The 12,164-nt window shown below is 35.7% G+C and overlaps 1 long non-coding RNA gene across 1 annotated transcript; it reads right to left on the bottom strand.

Moving 5' to 3' along the window:
• Window positions 1-10,158: 10,158 nt before the first annotated feature.
• LOC308193685 lies at window positions 10,159-11,829 on the bottom strand. The gene is made up of 2 exons (XR_013949846.1): window positions 11,613-11,829; window positions 10,159-10,424 (listed from the first exon to the last, which is right to left on the bottom strand). It is a non-coding gene; the product is annotated as an uncharacterized lncRNA (long non-coding RNA).
• Window positions 11,830-12,164: the final 335 nt, after the last annotated feature.

Below are 12,164 nucleotides of genomic sequence, written 5' to 3'. Positions count from 1 at the left end.
TGAATAAAATTATTTCTTCATCTCTGACCCCTGTGTGCTAGAGAGGAAGACTCCAGCAGCTCAGAATGAATAAACAATAGGAAGAAAATCTGAATAAGCAAAGAAATAAAATATTGAGGACTATATACCCCTTCAGCTGCTTTTACTTATTTACATAGCACCATATACCTGTGCAGCATTGAACAACGGGTGAATTTGTTGAACAAGATGGAGTCCCTGCCCCGGAGAGATTACATTTGTATCTGTCAAACAATCTGCTGCAGAAAATGTACCTAGAGAGGTTTACAGCTTTTTATTACAACACAGGTGGCTGCATCACCAGATGTACTCTATAGAATTACTTTCTTATTATCATAACTTCGGTTAGAATTGAAGAAACGTTTTTGTAACAATCACTTTTAAATGGAACAAGGTATTGTTCAAAATTAATGCTAACCTCAGAGATGCCATATGCACTGAATTCCATGAGACTTCTTTTAAGACTTTCTTTTCTCTGCATGAGTTTTAAACTTGACCTCAAAGAGCTATTTTAAAGAGAGAGGGACTATATTATCTTTAAATTTTCTAGAGTCTGGATTTCACTAATCCTGACTTCAGACATCAAAGAGTAAGGATATTTTAGAGTCCCAGAGGAACTCATTTAATTGTGTAAGTATCTTTAAGATATAGCTTTTCTTTTTGTTATTTTTTTTTTCAGCTCTTCAGCTTGGAACTTTTCTGTTCAGAAATTTTGAATATATACAAAAAAAAAAAAACACAAAAGAGCATTCTGCACAAAGAAAAATGGAATATTAGGAATCAAAGAAACTCTTCAGTTTGCATATATACAGAAAAAATGTTTTCTGAATTCGATTGAAGCTTATACAACACAACCGAAAACCCCTGGTATACTACAAGGAACCTATCCACAATTCTTCCAGTAACTGCCCTTCTTCCTCAAGCAAACACTTCTTTTGCATATTTCTCCCTGTGTGTTAATCCCAGGACAAGCTAATTCCATTCTTCTGATAAGTTATTTTCTAAGAACCTTCTGGAGAAAGTGGGAGAGAAGCTTGAAAAGAATCACAAAAGTCATGTAACATTGGAACAGAGAAAGATGTGATGAAGAAGGTCATCAATGATAAAAGACAAGGGGAGATATTTGGATTATGATAGGGCTATGATAGACTGGACTTTGGGTGACAGATTCAGTGAAACTGATACTGAAGGAATTGCTTATGTGGAAAGCTTGAAAATCTGAATACAACCTTGCAATCTGGAAAGTATTTTTGCACATAGGAAAATGGAAATATCAAACGATTCTGGCACAGAATCCAGTAGTTCAAAGAGAAATTCCAGTACCTCCTATAGAGAAGCATGTCCTTAATTAAAGAGTTCTCTGATTTCTGCGAAAGTCTTCCTGTCCTTTCTCATTTCTGTCAGTGGGTCAAAGAGTTGGAACCATTGTTGAGTTTCTTGATTTTTTCAGACAGGTGTTTATTACTACTTCTGCTAGAAAATTAGAACATTCAGCTCTAGCTATCTGATGTTATCTAAGTATAAAATAAAGAATATATATTTTTGATGAGCCAGTATTTAGTTTAAGTTTTGTAAGTTTTACAGAATAGATAACTCACAAGAAAAAAAATCAGTCTATGTTGAATAGTAAATACTTTGTTTAATGAGTGAAGTAGCTTTCAATTTTCAGAATATTTTACAATTTATATCAAGAAATATCTTGCTGAGTTCCTGAATTTTATTTAAAAACTTGTTTAAGATACCAAATAATGTAGTATTGCTTCAGATATGGAGATCTGCGGAAAATCACAGGGGTATCAGTGACTATTTCAAGACACGATCATGAGAAACTTGCTAGTGAAGTTAACGTATTCATCTTATAATGGCTTCTGTTAGAGTAGCTGTATCTAAAGTTCAGAAAGTCTGCGGAATTCATTTTGATGATTATCCAGTCAGTCTCCAGAACAAGGAATTTTGAATAAGATTTCAGATTCATTCTGATTTTTTCCCTGCTATTTGAAATGTTTTAGCCTTCCTGAATTTTTAAAAACAATACCACAAAATATGCTACAAAATGATACTAAAATAAACATAGAAAATATTATTAAATAACAAGACTAAATAATAATAACGAACAGCAGTAACTTGAAATACTAAAGGAGTTTATTTCATAGCACTTCTCACTAATAGACTGCAGTATTGCTTGCTTCTTCCTGTACCGTTTTTTTCCCTTTTTTTTTTTTTTTTTTAATCAATGCCTGCCCAAAATCAGAAGAAAACCTATATATAAGGGAGAAAAGACTAATTCATTTTGATTTTAGGAAAGAAAAACTGATTTGAGCAGACAAGTCAACTTTTTTTTTGCAGTGCTTTCCTCACCTTCTATCAAACATATTCACTTTTGAAGAAGTCACAATTAAAGGGATGTTCCAGCAATAAAGTAGTCCTTGTACATTTTCAAATACCTCCTGGTTTGTGTCAGAAATGAATGGTTAGTTTGCAGCTTCATAAATTAGTTACATTGAACAATTTCCACCCCTGCAACTTGTGCTGTGAGGAATGCAGTGACAGATAGATTCTGTGCTGTGTTTGCCTATGAGATGATTTTCTTGAAGTCTCATAATGAGTTGTATTTGGCAGGATTAATGAGTATTATAATGGCAAATGGATGTTTGCAGCTCTGTTGTGTTCCATCACATAGTAACATGGGGTTTCTGGTCCCTTGGAGGCCATAATTGGTGGCATTAATGCAGTTTTTAATTATGCTTCTTGAAAAAATGAATTGGAACCAAAACAAAAGCTAAGTGATCATCTCTCTGTAGTGCTGTGTGATGTAAACACAGGACCATTGCTGCCTCTGATATCCACATTTAGGAATAGGCTGATGGGAGAGGAAATGTGCAGGATATTTGGCTGAAACTTGATTTGGGAATATTCGTATTTTTACATTGTTAAACAGCCTTTTAATTATAAGATACAGAAGATATTTTCTCCCAAAGAGACTGCTCAGAATAGTATGTTGTATGCTGAACTGCCCACAGAGTATATTTTTTAACTCCAAATGTAACTCTGTAGCTGCAGATTGTGTCTTTAGGTCTCCATGTATTTAAAGAGAGAGACTGTGATTCTTCCTCATTTTTCCAGAATACCCCTACATGAAAGCATCTTGATTAGTGCTGACTCAGTGCCTATAACACTGTACCATATGATAAGCTGGATTTGTCGGCATGATTTAGTGACCAACAATTTTCTGAGTGAACTAGCTCAATATCTTCCCCAAAGCAAGATCTTGACACCAAAGATTGTAGACACACCTGTCTATGTAAGAGTGAAAAAAATCTAAAGATCAAAAAGAAAAGAGAAGAAGTTGATTCTTAAGGAAATTATATCAGAAGAGATATAAAAATAAAATGGAAAAATTATTTGAAAGGTGAGTTTCATTTAAAAAAATATCGAAATTATAGTTTTCATATTGTCATTGCCGAGGTATCTAATGGCTCTTATAAGAGCAATGCCATATATGTTCCATTCTCATAGAACTATGGATAAATCAAAAGGTAAAGCAGAAAAGCTTAATTAAATGGTTAATTAAAGAGTTACGGGATATTTATTTAATAGTCTATCTGCCTTCCTGCCATACTGTTCAACATTTTCCTCCAGCCTGCTGCAGTATAACAGAAGAGATAATGCAACTAGAAGTAACTAGAATTGTCTTTTTTTTTTTTTTTTATGTAATATATTAAATTAGGATTAACTCCCAATCCAGGGATCTCATTTTGATATAAGCTTTGGCGGACATAGTTTCCTCACTTGTGATCTTAGTAGTGTTCCATTAAATCCATAATATATCCACAGAAATATATGCACTATTTATGTAGGCCCATATCATTGGATATTGTTCCCAAAGCACCAGAGTGCATAAGACAAAAGTTTGTGCTTGAAGGTGAGGCTTCCCGACATTTATCCTATTGGCTGTGATGAGACCTTTTAAAATCTTACTCTATTTGTAATGGAGATGCATGACAGGACTCAGGTACATATGTGAATTCCTTTATGAAAAGGGGATCATATATAAAAAGACAGTTTTTTTTTCTTTTTTTTTTTAAATTTTGTTTTTGAAACAGTGTATATCAATACCCATATACAGATCATAATGAAATCAGATGACAATATATTCCAGAAAAAAGTCTCTGAAAGAAGGTCGAATGCTGCAGTTCTCTCTCATGTATTTACTATATCTCCATTGATTGTATAATGGGAGCTTACACAGGGAACACCTACTCTTGCAGAAACCTACAGTTAAACACCTAAATTTCGGTTTCCTAATCTCCAGCTCATTCAAAATAAAATTTACTCACTAGCATCTGACTTGCAAAACTGACAGTTTCTCGAATGACAGCAATCAGAACTCCTATTACTGTTATGCATTGTTTATAGAACCCCAAGACTTGTAATCCCTCATTTTAGTGTTATGCAAGCTCAGCATAAGAAAGAATGCATACAATATAAGATGAGGAATGCAAGATGCATAACAGAGAAAAATGACAAAACAGTGAAATAACATAATACTTTGGGTTCAGGTGAAGCTAAGCAACCCACTCTGGATTTTATGTGAACTGTTTAAAAATTCTGTATTTTAGTATTCCAGTACATTGGTATGTGCTTATAAAGCATTGGATTAATAACTCTGTGTGGAAAATCTTCTGTAAATGATCTATTGCAGTGCTTTGGAGTTTGATGATGGATGTGAGGTGTCCTCCCATACCCCACTACTCTTTGCAAGATTGTCTCTAATCTGTGTGTGCTGGGAGCGACATGTTCTCCAAACCCAGCATGAGGCCACAATGGTTGCTGTACTTGCCCCTGCAGTTTGAAAGGAGATACTATTCAGCTTGTTCTTCTACACCATGTGGTGAAGTGGGTCCTTGTCACACTATTCTGACTTGCTACCTCTGAAGAGACCGAATACTCCAGATACACTATCTTCACAGTTCCAGTTTCTTCTTTAATTCATCTTTTCTTCTCAAATTTGGACAAATCTGATGGAAAAACATAATAATGGTTTATTTTGAAGGGCTTCAAGCTCTTAGATTAGAAGCAGAGTCACAAATGATAAATAAAAATTTAAATAATATTTTTGCTTAACAGACTACTTGCCCCACACAGGCCTCAGGGAATTTTTCCTTCTCCTCCTCCTTTCACTATTTCCTCTGTTCTTGTGTTTCAGAACTTCTTCCTGTCCCTTAACCAGTAGTAAAGCAGCTTTGCCAACTTCTGTTTCTGACACATCAGAGTGGTTTTTCCACCCTTTTCAACACAGGGTGGATAGCATTCAACACCTCTGCCTTTTGGAGTCGTGTTCTTAACAAAAAATGCAAACGCAATTGATGAACCTCACCTTCCTTCTGCTAAAACAATGCCGTCACTCTTTAAAATCCTCTCAGACCACCCCACTCTGAGAGGTTGGTCGTGCACTGGAACAGGCTCCCCAGGGATGTAGTCATGGCACCTAGCCTGTCAGAGTTTAAGAAGAGTTTGGTCTATGCTTTCAGTCATATGATCTGAATTCTGATTTTTAGGTAGACCTGTGTGGAGCCAGGAGTTGGACTCGGTGATCCTTATGGGTCCCTTCCAACTTGGGATATTCTATGATTCTACAAAAATGGCAGCTGTAGCAAGATAACAGCCACTCAATTTCCTTGATTGCTAAAAATGTCTAAATCCTGACAAATGTCTCCCAACTTCCCTGGGGAAAGGAAATGTGGACGTTCATGTTTCCTTTCCCCAAAGGAATACAAAGCGGTAGATGATACCAGGTTGATCCTTGCAGATTTTCTTGGATTTCTACATAGAGCACAATATATATATATATTATTTTTTTTTGGAGATGTTCAGTGAAAAACATGTTTTTATCTTTTCTCTTTCCCTTTCTGATCCCTCTTCCTCTTTTTTTCATGAGACAGTTGGCCAGTGAGGGTTGTTACCTGCTGCCTATGGTTTCAAGAAAAGACATACTCTGTAGAGAGAAACACTGATTAGTAGGGACATTACAACTTAACTGATAAAAGTTGAAATAGTATCTAAAGTGGTCCATGAGCTGAGAAAAGCTTCAGGGACATAAGGTTCAGCCATCCACTCTTTCCAACCTTGTGAATTGTTAAATTAATATAACTCAATGTAGAATATCTTATTCTTAATAAGTATAAATTATTTAGTATTTATTAAAGACTAAAAACTTGCACGAAACTGCAGCACCTGGCTCCTGCCTCCAACAGTTTGCAAGCTAAGAGATTCTTAAGGTTTGGTTTGAATACTAGGCCAAAGTACAAAACAAAAGGTACCTCTTAAGTGAACAAGTACCTCTTCACATATGATCTTCTTTAAATACACCTAGTCTTTTCTCAAAGGTCTTCCTAGACCCCTGTTCTGTCTGCTATCCCAAAAGGCTATTTTCACTTCCATTATTGCTTGGGTGAACCTAATGAAGTATACCAGATGTGTAAGTCACCACAAAACAGCTGTCAGCATTATTATTTTTTTCCTGGATCTTCTAACTCCCTATACAAAAATAGGCTTGCAGAAGAAACTCACTCTTCTCTTACAGTTAATGATACTGTAAAACGCTGAAAGAAGATAAGGTGTCTTGGGTTATAAAGGTGATCAATAGTAAGCAATCAGAAGGCCAAAGCTCTTAATGTTTATTTTACAGGATAAGAAGTTATAGGGAGTGCTGGCTACCTGGATAAAAGCACAGTCTAGCTGTCAGGGTGTTATGCAGCAGTTAATTCATCCTAGAACTGGATTAACTTTGAAAATGAAAAAGTTGCTTCTCTAGTCATGGAGGATGGTTTGTAGGCCCCCATAAATCAGGCAGAAAGCTGCTGAGGGTGGAGAGGCTTATGTATATGAAGTCTCTACCTCATGAGGTTTGTACCTGCTTATCAGAAAAAGAAAAAAACATCTAAAGTTGAATAAGTCAGCTACATGCAGAAACAAAATATATGATCTTATGCACTGAGGATAAATAGAATCTCAAGGAAAGAAGTGTTCAATATACTGAGAAAAAATACATATCAAAATGAAAAATATTATCTGACATTGGAAAGGGTCTGCAGCAGGATTTCTTTTAAGCATAATGCAACATTAGGTCTTTGGCAAAAAGACCTAACTTTAATTACCGATGCCCTAGTCTGTCTGCTCAGTCTCTGCTTTAGTATGCATAATGGAATCAAATCTCTACACATTTTTATTTTTTTTTCGGTGAGTTGATTCCATTGTGTATATTTGAGAAAAAACAACTGCACATTTTTACAGTGGGCTGGATCTGTGTGGTCTTTACTCTCTCATCAGGAAATAAATCTCACATAATATCAGTGGAGCAAGCTACAGTAGAACCAGTCACCTCCCATTTGCATTAACATTGCTTGTTTATTTTATCCAATGCCTTTTTCACATTTAGCATATTTTAAAGTATATGTCAGCCATATTATAACATTTTCCTTCTACACAAGTATCGTAGATATAAATCCTTTATATGCTTGCTCTGAACTCACTTATAAATACCCATTGAAAATGTCCATTTAAATGATGGTAATGACAGTGGAGTCTAATATGCAGGAAGATTTTCTTATTATCTTATTTTGAGAGTATTTTATTAATAACATATTGATATAAAAGATAAGAACATTTTACCTTCATAAATTTGTATCTGTAATTTTTTCTTCTCACTGCACAAACATATTTAGGATGCCACTCAGTAGTACTGATTGAATATTTATTTAAACAAATATCAGTATTACCCAACTAGCTGGAAAATCCATGAGTTTGGTTTTGATAGCAGAGCATTTCTCAAAAATTTATGTGTGCATGCAAATGTTGGTGCTTTGGATATAGGCTAAAGTATTTGCTTTATATGTATTATTTTGTTTGAATACAAGAAAGCTGGTTTGATTTGTATGTTTCCCCCTTATAGAATTGTTCCAAGGCTCTGTCAGAGATCACGTAGAGTAATTTTTCCCATCAATCTTTGCTGTGCAGCCATGCACGAATGCAGTAGGAAAAAGGGGGCAGAAATCAAATCACTTAATTGCAGCATTTTTCATCTACATCTTTTGTTTTATGGTGGTAAAGGCCCCGAAGTAGCCTACCATGATTCATGGCTGTCACTGCTGCCGTTAGCAGTTCAATCTTTCATTCTAGGCATTTTGGTACTGAAAGTACCTACACAATTACTTTGATGAATATGACTTGTTTGTTTTTTCCCCATTTTTAGCAGAGAGTGGTTGTGCTTAATACAGACATTTAAATAAGATAGCATTCATGCCTACTGCATCTGCACTGTTTCAAAAGTTGTATATCTACTTTATGAATAAGATCATTTTGCCAAAGGAATTTAAGTTCACTAAGCTTAATGATTTTTTTAACCCCTCCCATTAATAAGTTCATATCATGGAAAAATAATTCATGCTCCTTCCATACAAAAGGAATAATCACCTCAGCTCTAACACTGTGATGACTTCTTTTAAATATTAATGTGGTTTTTTTTTTTGCTTGTTTATTTTTTGGTGAAGGTGTCATGAACAAGCCAGTGAAGCAGGATACATATTGTTGGTCATAAAGAAAAGAGGTCAGTATCTGTGGATGGTGCACGTCATAGAAAATGACAAGTAATGTATACATATTAGGAGAAACATCACTGATGACATCAAATATTCCAGGCTATCCAAATGAACACATTTTTGAGGATTTTTTAAAAACTTTGCATTGTCAGCACAAAATATACCTTCTTTTGAGAGAGGAAAAAAGCCATACATATTTGTTTTTATTTGTGCATTTTAAATAAAATTCCTAGCATAAATTTTGGCATGGAAATTTACTGAAAATGTAGATACCCATCTTCTGTGAAAGAATAGAATAGGTTTTGATGTGGAAACAGTTCTTCATATGGATACTCAAACAAAAGGAGTCTGGCCTTTATCAGTAGTGGTAATTTCAGTTCACTAGTACCCAGTTTTGCGTTTGAAACTCAGGGATATATTTTACTACTGTTCATATTTATTTGTTTACTATTTTCTTCTCATTACCGGAACTAGACATATTCATACAGAGATATTCATGCCAAATGGTGCCTTCGATGCCTGTCGTCACTGTACAATGGTAATAGTGGTCAATGTACTCTGCAGCATGGTGCTGCAATCATGCGGAATGCTCCTTTAAAAGGCCAGCATCAGATCCAACCTCAAAAGTATCTTAGACTTAAAGAACTCCCACAATGAAATGAAAACTATAAATCATAAATCTAAAACTGGTAAGTGAAACTAAGACAGGGCTTTAAAGAAAATTTATCTTATCATAACTGAGATCATGCGACTTGCCAGCCCCAGACCTGTGGGGTAAAAATCCACTAGAAAAAGTTTTCTTTTTCCAGCATGACTTTCAACAAAGAGACAGTGCAGAAGAATTTAGTCTTGCCGATATTGTTGCAGAGGCTTAATTACAGTGGGGCAAGTGGAACACTAGTGGAATTCCTCCAATGGTAAACTGAGCAAGTGCATGAGTACTCACAGGAGCAACTTAAATAATTACTACTCAGGATGCAAATGCCAGATGAAATATTTGTGTTTTCCTGCTGAAATAAAAGGGATTAAAGTGTCAGGTGAATGCACATTTCTGAGATTCAGAACTTTGGGGAATGGAAGAAACAGCAACTCAGAAAGATGTTCACCTCTCTTCTCAGACTACATTAAGAAATAGCACCATCCCTCAAAACTACCACGGCAGCTTATGTACCTCCCCGAATCAGTGCCTTAATCTGCCCTGGAGATTACTTCACATTCTACATTTCCATGTCACTAATGAATAGATGAGAAAAATCTTGATACTATATAGACAGTTAAATACAGCCATGGTAAAACACTGAAATAAGCAGTTAGTCTATCAGATTCATTAAAAAAAAAAGAAAAAAGAAAAAAAAAGTTTGGATTTTGCCTTCCCGTAGCCATTTCACAGAGTGAAAGTAGTAGTTCACAGAGCATTTCTGGGTTTAAAACAGAAGCAGCCATCCTACCTGCGTGCACATTACTTTGTGTGCACTACCAGCAAAGTGTAAGGGTAAATGGGTGTAGGAGTACGTGATATAAAAGAAAGAAAAGTAATTTCACATTTCTTTTATTAAATGTAGCTTTTTAATAGGATGTTAAGCAGTATTTACATGGTACAAGGTAGCAATACAATAAAGCCAGTCCTTGTCCTTCAGAGTTTTGCAAAGTGTACAGCTCTTCCATACGAGCAGTCTTCCTGAAGTCACTTTGGTATAGGGATGTGGCTAGGAATTATGGGCAGCAGCTGGATCTTGCTGGGGCAGTGGTTCATAACCAAAGGCAATGAGGGAATCCTCAAGCAGAAACACTTGCTGCCACACATCATACCTGTCAGGAAAAAAATGGCATTCATGCATTGGGTTCTTCCCCCAGGGCTGTAAGTTCAGAGCATGAAACTTAACAGTAACACTGCTGTGGACAAAGCAAGAGCAAGCTAGTTCCAGCTGAATTAGTCCTGAGTTGGCTAAACCAATTGTATATGGCCCTTATGGTATGATGCAGACATTTCATAAATCCTCAGGTAGGAAATGCTTTAAACTTTGTGATCCTCAGTTTTGAGGAGTGAACTCCAGGTCTGCATTTCTCTGTTCTGCCCCAGGCAGGAGCACAGTGGATATTACATTATAACACTAAACAACAACACACCTCCCCAAAAGCCATCCTAAATAATTAGGGCCTTTTCAAGAATCTCGTAAGTCTTTATATTTCTAATGCTGAGAAACATGCCTAGTAAATCTTTCTATAATCTTTTGGGATCCATTCTCATTTAATTTTTAATTGGAGTTAGGAATTTGACAATTCCACTAGATATCTCTCTCCTGATGCTACTTTAAAAAATGTATCCTGCCTTGGATGCCATTTTAAAAATATTGTTCTCTACAAAAAGCATGATAACCTCAAAAATATATTTCATGGTTTTGTGATATGTATATACATCGAAGTATTACAGTGATGCATAATAATTCACATGCATATGCAGAAATGTGCAAATAAATTTATACTGAGTTATCAGTCTGATTTTTTTAAAAAAAATAATAAACTTTTCTCTTGTGACTCTCTAGAGCTGCATCTTTATACCAATGATGATTACCAATCATCATTTCAGTGTAAGCAATTTTAAATTTGTTTTAAACACATTACTGGGACAAAAGAAATCACAAGCATTTATTTGCTCAAATAATATCTCAAAGTATTATTTACAGGATATACCTTCCTAGCTCTCAGGCAAGCAATGGCAAACAATGGCATATTAGCCATATCATTTTCTTGATTTTTCTTGAACTCTGCAGACTGATCATTCAATATGGTAACAAAGCTTCAAGCACTTGGGAATGAAAGTGATCACTGAATAAAAGCATAAGCAAATGTAAGAGAACAACAAAGCACACAGGTTGATTACAAGTCAAGAAAAGGTCAAATAAATATAATTTTTCATAGAGGAAACAAAGAGTACACCAGCCCGCAATAAAACCCATGCTATAGCTACAACAGCTTCTCATTGCCAACTGAACTTACGCAAGCTGTGCAATCAGTGAAGAACCCCCAACTAGTCAGATTAGTACCTAGTTCCCCCTTCAGAAATTGGCTGGTAAGACCCCAAACTCAGCCACTTCTTCCTCACACCCAGTCTTGTCCCAATCTCTTTTTTATTTGAGGTGGAGCAGAGCAGACAAGTGGGAGAGTCTGGAGGAACTTAAGCTTAATTGTTCCTTCCCACCTACCACCAGGTGTGAGCTATGCCTCCCATTCATGTGCGAGGGAGTGTCTTTTTATATTTTGGATCCCTATGTGGTTATTAGAGGAGGATGGTCTAGGCTGTTTTCAAACATGGACGGGGACATTAATATGGTATTAAGTAACAAGGTGATAAAGCTAGCATTACTTATTGTGTTAAACTCCATGTTCTAGAGATAGGTATCTATCCACAGAAAAGCATCACGTTCAGTAAAATGCCAAAGAAAGGCTTAGATCTAAAGTAAACTCACATTGTACTCAAATATGGAAGTAAGTCAAAGCATGTGGGCTGCCTTGTGAAGCAGATGGATAAAAATGTGGTTAAGAGAGGAA

This window comes from Anser brachyrhynchus (assembly GCF_964034855.1).
Source record: "Anser brachyrhynchus genome assembly, chromosome: 3".
Taxonomy (NCBI): domain Eukaryota; kingdom Metazoa; phylum Chordata; class Aves; order Anseriformes; family Anatidae; genus Anser; species Anser brachyrhynchus.
Note: the sequence above shows the minus strand (reverse complement) of the source record. Positions and strands in the feature narration are given on the sequence as shown.